The sequence below is a fragment of the Pelodiscus sinensis genome, unplaced genomic scaffold, assembly GCF_049634645.1.
Source record: "Pelodiscus sinensis isolate JC-2024 unplaced genomic scaffold, ASM4963464v1 ctg81, whole genome shotgun sequence".
NCBI classification, from domain to species: Eukaryota; Metazoa; Chordata; order Testudines; family Trionychidae; genus Pelodiscus; species Pelodiscus sinensis.
This window is the reverse complement of record NW_027465987.1, coordinates 477454-491231: the sequence shown is the minus strand read 5'-3', so window position 1 is coordinate 491231 and position 13778 is coordinate 477454. Positions and strand designations below refer to the sequence as shown.

At 52.4% G+C, this 13778-nt stretch overlaps 1 protein-coding gene across 3 annotated transcripts in view; it reads right to left on the bottom strand.

Moving 5' to 3' along the window:
• ELMO2 (engulfment and cell motility 2) overlaps positions 1-13087 on the bottom strand; it is an 83585-nt gene extending 70498 nt beyond the window's left edge. For 2 of the 3 annotated variants that reach the window (XM_075917724.1, XM_075917726.1), the window contains exon 1: positions 12948-13087. The gene's annotated coding sequence lies outside the window, so the exon portion shown is untranslated. The remainder of the gene's footprint in view (positions 1-12947) is intronic. The other variant, XM_075917725.1, reaches the window with a different exon arrangement.
• Positions 13088-13778: the final 691 nt, after the last annotated feature.

Here is a 13778-nt window from a genome sequence, read left to right as displayed (position 1 = left end):
TGAGAGAATAGACTCAGACAACGGGGAGGCATTTGTAAAAGAAATGTTTACCACCTTGTTACAAACCTTGAGCATTAACCAAAAATTTCACATCCCTTATGGCCCTCAATAATCTGGGCAGGTAGAGTGCATGAATCACACTTTTAAAGAAGCCTTAAGGAAAGCTGTGAGCAATACTGGGAAAAATTGGCCAGATAAGCTACCTTTAATTTTGGCAGCTATCCATAGTAGCAACCGTCTGAGAACAAAAATACAGCCTTTTCAAATCCTGTTTGGACAGCCGATGAGGTTGATGATGGACCCTACACAGATAAGTTCAGGATCTGGGGAAACTAATGCAGTAACACAGCAGCATGATTATTTTCAATGGCTCAAACAATTACAAGAGGACAACTTGACCCTTGCAATATCGGGTTAACCATGCCATTGATAAAATAAATGATACACCCCATAAACAGAAGGCTGGTAACTCCCAGCTCTGGGAGCCAGGAGACCTCGTCATGCATTTAAAACTGGGTAAAAGGGAACATACTTTAGAATAGGGGTCCCCAACCTTTTGGGGCTGCTGTGCACCCGGGGCAGGGGCTACGCATGCGCTGGGGCACAAGAATGGCTAGGGCCGGCCCTGGTCACTCGGCAGGTGCACATAAATGCCCCGGCAGGCGCCATGGCGCCCATGGGCACTGGGTTGGGGACCACTGCTGTAGAATCTAAAGGGGTAGCCCTTTGGTGTACCGAATGGATAAAGATGGAAAATTAAAATGGGCTCGTATCTCGCAATTAAAATGGTTTTCTTAAGTTACAGATATCCACGTTCCCAAGAGATGCCTGGAAATGGTACTCGAAGCATGGAGCATTTGGATTCCAATAACTCCGGCAGCAATTCACGCACTGGAACCAGAACAGCAACGGGACTCATGATGGGGAATTCAGTGGTATAACTGGGCCAGTTGGAACACACCGCAGGACATACCAGTGGCCAACACCACACTGCAGGGAATCTTTGTACGCCTAGCAGTCCAAGCCTGGGTAAATATCACCCCTGGTGATTATGGATGTATCTATTCTGTATCAGCTCCAGGAGACCCTAGATGGGGCTCCAAGCGAACCTGGTCAGCCTGGAATCCAAACTGTAACCCCTTTTAAACTGGAGCCTAGGACAATAACTCTCTGGGTGAATGAAACGATGTCTGCTGGGAATGTCACCTTTTTTATTATGAATGGCCCAGATCCAGGGACTGTGACATTTCCCCACTTGCTCCAGAGGCAACCCTGAATTCAGGTGCAAGTGGCCCCCATGATCTCTACTCTACAGATCACGATGAGATGGGATAAGAACGAGCTGGCTGGGGTGAAGCCTGAGTGTGCCCCAGACAGTTCCCCCATAGTTGATGTGTGGCATTGGTCATTACTGCGAGAACATATTCCAGGGAGGAAGGCTTGGAGTACAGCAGACACTGTATTAGGGACTGCGACCGGTGTCCTGAGCTCCAGAGAGCTTGAAGCACTAAGAAATAAAGTTAGTGCCATTGAAACCCTTCACTATTCAATAACCGAAGGGCGAGAACATCCAGTCACTCAGTTGGTTCAAACAAGTACAGACACTGTAGATTTCCAATGGCATACCTAGCAACACACAAGCCACCCTTCTGGGCAGAACATGCCACACTCAGAGCCTCTGCAGATAAAACTGCCCTGACTCTATGGTGCACAGAACAACAAACCCTTTCCATCATGCTAATGGATTGGGTGAGGGCTGAGGATAGGATGGTCCCAGCCTCTCTGTTGACACGACATCAAATAACTTATTCTTGCCATGCATTGCTGGATGGTACCAACGTTACATTCTTTCCTTAACGTACAGCAACCGAGCGGGAGCATTTCTGTCCCAGTGCTGAGAGCCCAGGAGGTGCAGACAACTAGGTTGTTTTGGCCACTCTCAGCACTGCCAGTAACCCAAGGAAAACATATTTGGGTTGCCAGACTAGCTGGGACATACATGAATATTAAAGGGGATATAGTGGACCACCGAGGGTGTGAAGAGTTGTCCCCACAACAATGGGTGTGCCCCAAACTCCTCATCTTGGAGGAACCATGAAGAGAAGCCCTCCAAAGCAGAGAATTAGCCACATGTTTTTGGGATGAAATGGATAATTCCACCCCTAAGGTGTATTTTAATGGAAGGAATTGTGTTTGTGTTGTGGGGTTGGAGCCTGTAACATGACAAAACAAGTTTCATTCAGATCCCCCGGTCCAAAAATGTGTGTAATGTCTCCATGCTCCTAAACTGGTTTACTATTTCCCAATACACAAAGAAAAACAAATTGATATAGAAACCTCAGATCTGGTGGACCTCGATCCGGATTTCTCTTTGGGTATTAATTGGACAGGCCTATCCGGGTGGATTTATAATAATGAACAAATTAGTAAATTAACAAAAACCACTCGAAGAAAAAACCAAACCAGAAGTTTGGCCATTCTCCACGAGGGAAAAGAAATACTTAGGGTGGCTGACCAGGCAAGACAATTCAGTATTCATCATTGGCAGGGCTCGACAAACCCCAGCAAGAGCTACTCGCCAGCCCCGCACTGCACACGCGCCAGACCGGCACTGCACACGCATGAAGCGCCAGTGAATGGGGTGCATGGCGTGACCAGCTGAAATCTACTCACCACGGGCGAGTAGATTTAGCGGTTTGTCGAGCGCTGATCATTGATATGATGTTTAAGGGTTGGTCCCCTACCTGGTCAGTATTTTTTAATATAATCTTCCATCCTATTGTTATTTTAGTAATAATCTTGGCTATTATTGGGAATCTCCATCTCTGGGGATATTTAAGAGCAGGTTAGATAAATGTCTAGCAGGGATGGTCTAGACAGTATTTGGTCCTGTCATGGGGGCAAGGGACTGGACTTGATGACCTCTCGAGGTCCCTTCCAGTCCCTGTATTCTAGGATTCTACAATTATGCTGGCTCTAATGCTCTGCATGTGCTATTGGATGAAACAAACACATTTTAAATTGAAACCACAGGCTGAGATCATGACCCAGGATGTAGCTTTAGAACAGATCCATAAAATGTAAATGGTGACCACTGAAGAATTGTTCTTGAGAGGTCAAAAGGGGACAGTGTGGATAAATCTCTGTAACATTTCCATAGAAATATGTATCGTTCTCATATAACTTTGTATTAAGAGCAACTTTGTAAGTCCTTTTATAGAGATAGATCTTGTCCTTGTATATATATCTGTGTGTTAAGCCTTCTTATAGAATCCCTTGTATTAAGAGAATCCTTGTATCCAGTCTTTTCCATAGAAACTTTGTATCAAGCCCTTTATGTTATAGGCCTTAGAAATAGTTAAGATAAAGAAAAACGTCTTTTGCTAGGAGTAGACTCGATCTCTCCTGTTTCATGGATGGCCCTGTTGAAATGAACGAGGTGTGAACGGAGAAGGAGTGAAAGGGGAGCACCTCCAGCAGCAGTTACAAGGGTGGAGAGGGGCTGGGAGCCAGACCCAAGGATAAGACGACTTGTGAAGTGAGCTCACTGAAAAGAAGACCGGACATAGAGATGCCTTGGGAGTCCAGCAGCAAGTGCTGCCCTTAGAAGGACCCTCTTTGAAGCAGCATTAGGAAAGGCCAGGTGATGGCTAATGGGCTGCATGAGAGGGATAAATGGGAGGCATCTTTTAAGCACAAGAGTCTTAATTTTTGAGTCCATCCCATGAGAGGGGAAGGGGGGAAAGGCTGGCCAGGAAAAATAATTCAATTAAAAACCATACTGACCTCCCCAGCTCTGTCTGATCAGGCACAACATTTGATCTTCGCTCAAAGATACACACAGAACATTTTGCACTTTATAGGGAGGCTGGCCGGAGGCTGGAATTGACCCTAAGTGCACAGATAGCCCGGTGTCACAGAAATGGGAAACACAAAAGCTCAACAGGAATCACACACCCAGGTAGGTGGGGACCGGCCATTAGGACAACTCGAAAGCAGCCGGAATACTTCTCCCATTTCCATGTACCGTAAGAACTGCCAGGTCCATTCTCTCCCGCACAAGAACACTGCAAGTTCACTCCTTCATGCTGGAGGCAGCCCAGCTGGAGCCACCGTAGGGATCCCTATCCTTCTCAAGGATCTCCTTTGTTAGCTCAAGGAAGGAGCTGGAGACCTGATCCAAACAGGCTGGCCCTGAAGCACAGGACACCAAGCAAGACACCCCCATATAGCTCAGTGTGTTAGCTTGTGGAATTGCCTTACCCAAGAGTTCAATCTGAGAAGCGTTTAGAAAAGCCTGGTGCAGACCACCAGCTGGCCCAGTTGAGACACAGAAGTCGACTGTATAGATGCACACACCTCTCACTCTCTGCTTAAGATGCTGCCTCAGCACATCCACTGTCCTGTTGCCAGGGGCTGCAGCTGCTTGCGTGTTCATGTTCTCTCATTTATGGCAGGGTTTGTCTTAACCCTTCCCTGGCTCTCTGCCTGGAGAGGAAAACACCCGGCTCTCTCCTGTTAACATTGTGCAAGCAGGTCTCAGAGGGAGCTCTCACAAGCTTCTGGTGTCACTTACAAGCTCAGGCAGTAGCAAGACTGACCCAGCTCCTGCAGCAGGGTCTTTTGTCTGAGCAGGTTGGGTCGGAGAACTTAGGGACCATGACCATTGCCAGAAGCAGCAGCGCACCTTGTTCCCTGGCTAGGACCTGCCAGAACATGGAAGGAACCGTTGACATACAACTTGCCTTTTGGGAGCAGGAGAATAATGATGCTTCAGGCCCAGACGTATCTGAGAAAGGACGCCACAGGCTAGCTAGCACATAACCAACTCGGACACTGTTCAGAGCAATACTCACAGCAGCTGTGCTTAGCCAAACAGCTGCCACCCTTTCTCCAGAGCAGTTAGGCTGCTAATGGCAATGTTAGGTCCTATCCCTCCTGCTGCCTCTTCTTGCAAAAGCCTCTTCTGAAGCCAAAAGCTCAGAAAGAAACATTGTTGCTAGTGAGATAACTTGGCACAGACCCTGGTATTTCCTATGGACACTGTGAGTAAGGGATGGACAGCTAACAGCGCACCTAATTAAGGCAGAGATCATACATAAGAACGGCCATAATAGGTGAGACCAAAGGTCGATCTGGTCCAGTATTCTGCAGGGATGTCACTGTGTAGTCGACTAAACGATTAACTGATAACTCTGGGCTTATCGGTAAATCCTTTCAACTACAGAGGCAGCAAGGGTGGGGCATGCATGTATCAGAGGCACAGGGTGACAGGGGAGAGGTGGGAGCTGGTGCCCATGGCGAGCCAGCTTTTAAGCCGGCTCCCTATGAGGGCTGGATGCTGTGGATAGAGGCAGCAACGCAGAGGGTGCGGGAGGCAGGTAGGAGCTGATATGCATGGGGAGCCAGCTTTTAAGCCAGCTCTCTGTGTATGCCCACTGTGCAGAGCCACCTGCTCCCCCCTTGCTGCCTCTCATGGAGGCAGCAGGGGAGGGGAGGCCCAGGAGCCAGTGTTTGGGGGGAGCTGGCTTAAAAGCTAGTTCCCCACGTGCACCAGCTCCATGGGGCTGCCTGCCAACTCCTCCCACCCCATGCTGCTGCCTCTATCAGAGGCAGCAGTACAGGTTGGGGTTAAGGGGGAGGCTGGTCTGTGGGATGCCAGCACAGCCTCTGTCCATGGGGATCTTGGGTCCCATGCAGACAGGGGCCGCTGCAACAGAGCAGCCTCTGTCTGCAGGGAACTCAGACCCCCTTCAGATAGGGGCTGCTGCCGCCCCGTGCTGCTGCCTCTGATACAGGGCAGCAGCGCAGGGTGGTAGGGAGCTTCCTGGAAGCGGGGCCAGGATCGCATTGGCTGCTGGCCCCACTCCTAGGGACTATAGAATAGTCATGTAACTGCTCAAGTATGATGCGGATACACAATTATTCAATGAATTGACATCTAAAATCCCTAGTGCTCTGTCTTCTGACAGTGGCCACGGCCAGGGGCCTCCGAGGGAGTGAACAGAACAGGGAATCACCCAGTGATCCCTCCCCTGCCACCCATTCCCAGCCCCTGACAAACAGGCCGGGGACACCATCCCTACCCATCCTGGCTAACGGCCACTGATGAACCTCACCTCCATGAACTCATCGAGCTCTTTTAAAACCCTTTTATAGTTTTGGTCCTCACAACATCCTCTGGCAAGGAGACCCACAGGCTGACTGTGCACTGCATGATGAATTTTAAACCTGATACCTATTCATTTATCACACAATTAAATTTGTCCTGCCTGACCCATGGTTTCCCAGGTTTGTCCTGCCTGACCCGTGCTTTCCCAGGTTTTTTTGCACATGCACACACACTCTCTACACCATCCTGACTTTCTTTAGAAAACTATTCAGTTCACTGACACAACTCACTCTCTCTCTAAAATTTGTCACCAGCACTTTATGAAATAGTCGGTTGAAGGTTGTAGAGGTATAAGGTGAAGGTGCATGTGCTATATAGGGTATGTCTACACTTGCAGCCTATTTCGGAAAAGGGCTGCAAATATAGGCATTCGGAATTGCAAATCAAACCCGAGATTTAAATATCCCGCACTTGATTTGCATCTTCCCGGCCAGGCACCATTTTTTGAAGTTTACAATCCCAGAATAACAGCCCGCATCTACATGCGTCAGTGAAACGGGCGTTCAAAATAAAGCCCTATTTCGAACTACCTGTTAATACCTGTTAATCCTCATTGCAGGAGGAACAACAGGTAGTTCGAAATAGGGCTTTATTTCAAATGCCCGTTTCACTGATGCATGTAGACGCGGGCAGTTATTCCGGGATTGTACATTAAAAAAAAAAAAAATGGTGCCCGGCCGGGAAGATGCAAATTGAGCACAGGATATTTAAATCCCGGGCTTGATTTGCAATTCCGAATGCCTACATTTGCAGCCCTATTCCAAAATAGGCTGCAAGTGTAGACATACCCAGAGAGATCTCTCCAGGCACTCATAAAAATCAACGTCTCAGCATAAGACTTTTTCTCATGCAGGAGAAGTAAGTCTAAAAATATTGTATTGGCATTACTCTGGGTCAGTACCTAAACACAGAAGACTGCTTAACGAAGATGGTCTCCCAAACAGGCTTCACAAAACCAATCCCACCAATGAGAGATACTGTATTTGAAATGGCAATGAAGTTTCGCAGTTAGAAGAAATTCAGCTATATTCAGTAAGATCTCAACTTGGGAACTCTGGGGAAGGAGCACAGGTTGACAGCCATGTGTGTCTATTACTCTCAGACAGTTACTGGTCTCTCATAATGCATTCCATAACTGTAGGATGATTTACAATTTCTGGTGAGATTAAGAGCCCTTCAAAGCCGATCAAAGATGAATTTACTACATGCAAGTACCTCACTGGGGAAATGTCTTCAAATAAAGCAGTGCTGGAAGGGAATCAGCAGAGAAGCTCACCGTGTAAAAGGCTCCTGCTCTAAGTACCACCAAATCTAGATGTCTCCAAATAGAATTCTCCTATTCAAAAGCTCCGTTGCTGTATGGAGGGAGAGCTCTCTGTGTTGCACATGGAATAAAAATGAGGAGAAAGAAAAGAGCAACACAAGAAAAGAAACCACATGGTTGAAATCCCCAAACAATGAATAGCTCCAGCTTCAGAAAATCCTTGAAAATCCAACATACTAGGCGATTCTCAGCAAGTCCCCAGCTGGCACTACCAATAGACAAGCTTCCCACAACAAAGACATGAGGATATGACTAGTAGGGAAACTCACGACGGACTGTTTTCTTGTACAAAGGGAGTGAAACAACAAAAAATAAGGTATCTGGGGAAAGCTTGCGCTGCAGTCTCCACCTTTGGGTTTTTTTTCCCCCCCAATACCTCACATCTCCCTCACCTCAACCCAGAGAGAAACAAAGGGAAACATACTTCTCCTCGGGAGAACTCATCTCACACCCCTCATACACTTAGCTTCCACTAGGCCCCTCCACCTCCTAGCACCCTTACATCTGTCTCAGAGAGGCTGTGTATTAGGATGACCATAAGACTACAATTGGCATCTCTCGTATAACTCTTGACTGCAAAAAAATCCATTCTCTAACGTGGCTGTTTAAACTTGCCTCTTGTGAATTGACTGGGTAAAAAAGACACATATGCCTAGTCATGGATAAAAAGGGAAGAGAGTTAGAAAATGAAAAAGAACAATTCAAACCAGACAGATGGGCAACGAGACAAATGTTATACGTGAGCAGAACTTGGAGTTTGGTACAAAATTCATCTTAAAAAGCTCCCTCCCAAAAACCTCTCTGAGCAAGTGCTGTGCATACTACAACTTCGAGGACGCATAACCATAATGTATGGTACAAATCTACTTCATTAACAGTCCTATTTAAAAGAACTCTGGATTGTTGGCTAGCAAGGGATAGAGCTCTCATCCCTCTCAAAAGCATGTGAAATACTTTGCTTGACTGAGAAGTCAAGCTAACACTCAGAACACAGAACGAATTAAAACTGACCAACTAGACTGAAGCTGCTCCCTACAAGGCTGAACTGTCCAAAGAAGAATTTTAAATGTATTTGAAAATTAATAGGAAGTCACACTCAGGACTGTACAGTTGGGATAAAGTGTGTGACCTGTGCCATGTGTCTTCATTGGAGACAGGAGACGAAGAAAGAAAAATATCAGATCTAATCAAGATAAACCAAGAGCCTTAACAACAGTAATTAAGTACTCCTCAAATGCCAGTCTGTCAGTATTCCTCAAATGGCAAAACACGATATTAACAGCAGACTACAGACGTAGGCCGTAACATTGCAACCAGACCTTTAATACTTCAAAAGGGAGTCATAATGGTATTATCCAATGAGACTGCCACTCAGCGTGACTCCTGGCAAAGGTTGGGACGCTTATCAGCAAAAGGCTGAGTTAACTATGACTTTAATAAAAGGAAGCACCGATTTCTTGATGCTATGCAAATTACAAGACAGATGTGCACCTTGCTAATCTGGCTGTAAGGTGATGTATAACTGAGTATGGTGTGTGCAGTAACGCAAAATTGGCTTACAAACGTTCACACAATGGGGACTAAGCAGGAACATGTCAACACAACCTCAAGAGAGGATGTGAAACGGATGCCTGAGAAATACCACCACAGAAAAAGTAGAGTCTGAGCTCTAATGACTTAGTGAAAGCAACTGGAAACATTCAGACAACAAAGATTCAGCTCAAGCCAGGGACAGGCCTGACAAAGAACTCAGACTTCAGTATAAGAGGAATGTCATAAATCACTGGGTCCAATGCTGATGAAAAATCTTACTGACGGTAACTGTTATCAATGGTTGATGGTAGGGATGTGAACAACTAGGTGCTTTCCCTCCCCTTGCTGCCTTTATCAGAAAGAGGCAGCAAGGGGGATGGGAAGAGGAGGGGGTGCTTCAAAGCAGCAGCACCATGTGGACCCACGGTCAGCTGGGGACTCCCTGGCTCACCCCTGGCTCCATGCAGCGCTGCTGCTTTGAAATGCCGTGGGGAGCAAGGGGCCAGCGGGGGACTGCTTGAGTCCCCTGCTGACCACATACTCTCTCCAGTGTTTTTGCCTTACTGACTAATCGAATAGTCAATGCAAATTGCAATTAATGCATCCAATTAATCTAAATGTAACATCCTTAGTTGATGGTAAACTTGTAGCAGTGCAGGCTCTGTGTTATGTGGTTTTCAGAAAGCTCTCTTGGGGATTTCCACATAAGCCAAGTAGGCCCAGTCTGGCCTGAAGGAGCTCTGAGCCCTCTCAATAGGAAGACCACCTTAGAAACTGGCAAAGAACTGACAGAATGGCTGCTTGTAACCAAAAGAAGAAATAACACTAAATAACTGAGCTGAATAGTTTGCTAAAGAAAGTCAGGATGGTGCAGAGAGTGTGTGCACATGTTTAAGAAAACCTGGGAAAGCACGGGTCAGGCAGGACAAACGCAGGCTGATTGTGAGATAAGAACTTCAGCCCTACCATGGCAGACTGTGATCACTTCAGGGCTTACAAGTAGGATTCAGCTTGTTTGGTATTTTAATAGGAGACTTTCAAAAACATCTAGAATGCCGTAGGAAGTTGGGGAGGGGCAGTCTACTTAAGAAAGGCCATAATGGGTCAGACCAAAAGTTCATCTAGCCCTGTATGCTGTCTTCCAACAGTGGTCAATGCCAGGTGCTCCAGAGGGAATGAACACAACAGGGAATCATCAAGTGGTCCCTCCCCTATCACCCATTTCCCAGCTTCTGACAAACAGAGGGCAGGGACACCATTCCTACCCATCCTGGCTCATAGCCACTGATGGACCTAACCTCCATGAATTCATCTAGCACTTTTCTGAACCTCGTTAAAGTCCTGGTTGCTCTTCACAACATCCTCTGGCAACATCCTCTGGTCCACTGCAGTAGCAAGGGGTGTTCTTGGTGCATTCTTAAAGAGAAAAGGCCAAAGCTCTGATAACTCAGGAACTCTATAGTTCTTTGAAAGCAACGAGGAGTCCTGTGGCACCTTAGAGACTAACAGATTTATTGGAGCATAAGCTTTTGTGAGCAAACACCCACTTTGTCAGATATAGTTGTTTGGTTACTTTTTGTGAGAGCCAGAGCTCTGGTGCTCTGTTCCAATGCTAACTTAGATAACTGCTATCTAATACCCCCTAATTCTTCCTGACGTTTTGACCAGTGCTACTAGGCCCTCCACCACATGTGGCTACATTTCTGATTTGCGATCCTTAGGGAGGGACAGTGCCAGAGAAACGTAACTTTCCTAATATCAGGGAAGTGGGCAGCACAGACCCAGCACCTGGCAAGGCGGGGATCCAAAGATTATTTTCTGGCACTGACACTGCATAGATGCATCTAAGCATAGGCCCAGAAAGCACTGAGCAAACACCACTTCAAGCAATACCCACACATCCATGCTGGGGCTCTATCCCTCCTGGTGCCCAGCCCACAGCAAAGCTCCCATCTGGCAGCTGCCTTGATGTACCAGTAACCCTCATGATAACTGGTTAAACCCGGCAAGCTCCCTGTGCTGATGCACTCTGCTATAAACAATACTGACATGGCACTGACCCCTCCATCCCAGACACTGATCCTGCTCCAGCACCCACAGTAACCAACCCCTGACATCTGTCCTCCCACACCTCAACAGCAGCCCCATCATCTCCCCTCCCCCATTCTTGGAACAGCCTCCCCCGTCACCCACCCTGGGCAGTGACCCCCCGCATCCCCCCCACCCCAGCACAGTCCCCCTATTATTCCCCTGGGCAGTGACCCCCAGCATCTCCCCTCCCCCACCACGGCACAGTCCCCCCATCACCCCTCCACGGGCATGGACCCCCAGCATCCCCCCCAACCCCGCCACAGCCCCCCCATCACTCAACCCCGGGCATGGACCCCCAGCATCCCCCCCAACCCTGTTACAGCCCCCCCATCAACCCCCCGGGCATGGACCCCCCAGCATCCCCCCCAACCCTGTTACAGCCCCCCCATCACCCCCCCGGGCATGGACCCCCCAGCATCCCCCCCAACCCCGCCACAGCCCCCCCCACACGCCCGGGCATGGACCCCCCAGCATCCCCCCCAACCCCGCCACAGCCCCCCCTCACCCTCTCCCGGGCATGGACCCCCCAGCATCCCCCCCAACCCCGCCACAGCCCCCCCTCACCCTCTCCCGGGCATGGACCCCCCAGCATCCCCCCCAACCCCGCCACAGCCCCCCCCACCCCCCCGGGCATGGACCCCCCAGCATCCCCCCCAACCCCGCCACAGCCCCCCCACCCCGGGCATGGACCCCCCAGCATCCCCCCCAACCCCGCCACAGCCCCCCCACCCCGGGCATGGACCCCCCAGCATCCCCCCCAACCCCGCCACAGCCCCCCCACCCCCGGGCATGGACCCCCCAGCATCCCCCCCAACCCCGCCACAGCACCCCCCTCACCCCCCCGGGCATGGACCCCCCAGCATCCCCCCCAACCCCGCCACAGCCCCCCCCTCACCCCCGGGCATGGACCCCCCAGCATCCCCCCCAACCCCGCCACAGCCCCCCCCTCACCCCCGGGCATGGACCTCCCAGCATCCCCCCCAACCCCGCCACAGCCCCCCCCTCACCCCCCCGGGCACGGACCCCCCAGCATCCCCCCCAACCCCGCCACAGCCCCCCCTCACCCTCTCCCGGGCACGGACCCCCCCAGCATCCCCCCCAACCCCGCCACAGCCCCCCCCCTCACCCCCGGGCATGGACCCACCAGCATCCCCCCCAACCCCGCTACAGCCCCCTCACCCCCGGGCATGGACCCCCCAGCATCCCCCCCAACCCCGCCACAGCCCCCCCACCCCCCCGGGCATGGACCCCCCAGCATCCCCCCCAACCCAGCCACAGCCCCCCCACCCCCCCGGGCATGGACCCCCCAGCATCCCCCCCAACCCAGCCACAGCCCCCCCACCCCCCCGGGCATGGACCCCCCAGCATCCCCCCCAACCCAGCCACAGCCCCCCCACCCCCCCGGGCATGGACCCCCCAGCATCCCCCCCAACCCAGCCACAGCCCCCCCACCCTCCCGGGCATGGACCCCCCAGCATCCCCCCCAACCCCGCCACAGCCCCCCCACCCCCCCGGGCATGGACCCCCCAGCATCCCCCCCAACCCCGCCACAGCCCCCCCACCCCCCCGGGCATGGACCCCCCAGCATCCCCCCCAACCCCGCCACAGCCCCCCCACCCCCCCGGGCATGGACCCCCCAGCATCCCCCCCAGCCCAGCCACAGCCCCCCCACCCCCCCGGGCATGGACCCCCCAGCATCCCCCCCAACCCAGCCACAGCCCCCCCGCCCCCCCGGGCATGGACCCCCCAGCATCCCCCCCAACCCAGCCACAGCCCCCCCACCCCCCCGGGCATGGACCCCCCAGCCCGCTCCCATCACTCGCTCACCCGAGGCGCCGGCTCCGGCCGCGACCCGCCTCCAGACACGCAGCGCGGCCCCGGCGCCCGCCCAAGCCCATTGCGCCTCTGCCTGACACGCAGCCGCCCGCTCCTCCCATTGGGCAGCGGGCCTGTCACTCACTCTGACGGACGGGCGCCCTGGGGCGGGCGGGGCGGTCACTCGGCCCTGGGGCCGGGAGGGGGGGGTGGGGGGGCAAGGGCTGGATGAGGCTGGACACGGAGCTTTGCAGCCACTAGCGCTGGGAAGAGACAGTCCCTTCGGCCACAGGCACGGAGCGGTACCCGGGTACCCCCAAGCCCCCCGCCCGCCCTTTACCCCTACGGGACGGGAGCGGTACCCGGGTACCCCCAAGCCCCCCGCCCGCCCTTTACCCCTACGGGACGGGAGCGGTACCCGGGTACCCCCAAGCCCCCCGCCCGCCCTTTACCCCTACGGGACGGGAGCGGTACCCGGGTACCCCCAAGCCCCCCGACCGCCCTTTACCCTACAGGACGGGAGCGGGTACTCAGGTACCCCCAAGCCCCCCGACCGACCGCCCTTTACCCCTACGGGACGGGAGCGGGTACCCGGGTACCCCCAAGCCCCCCGACCGCCCTTTACCCCTTACGGGACGGGAGCGGGTACCCGGGTACCCCTAAACCCCCCGACCGGCCACCCTTTACCCCTACGGGACGGGAGCGGGTACCCGGGTACCCCTAAACCCCCCGACCGGCCACCCTTTACCCCTTACGGGACGGGAGCGGGTACCCGGGTACCCCTAAACCCCCCGACCGGCCACCCTTTACCCCTTACGGGACAGGAGCGGGTACCCGGGTACC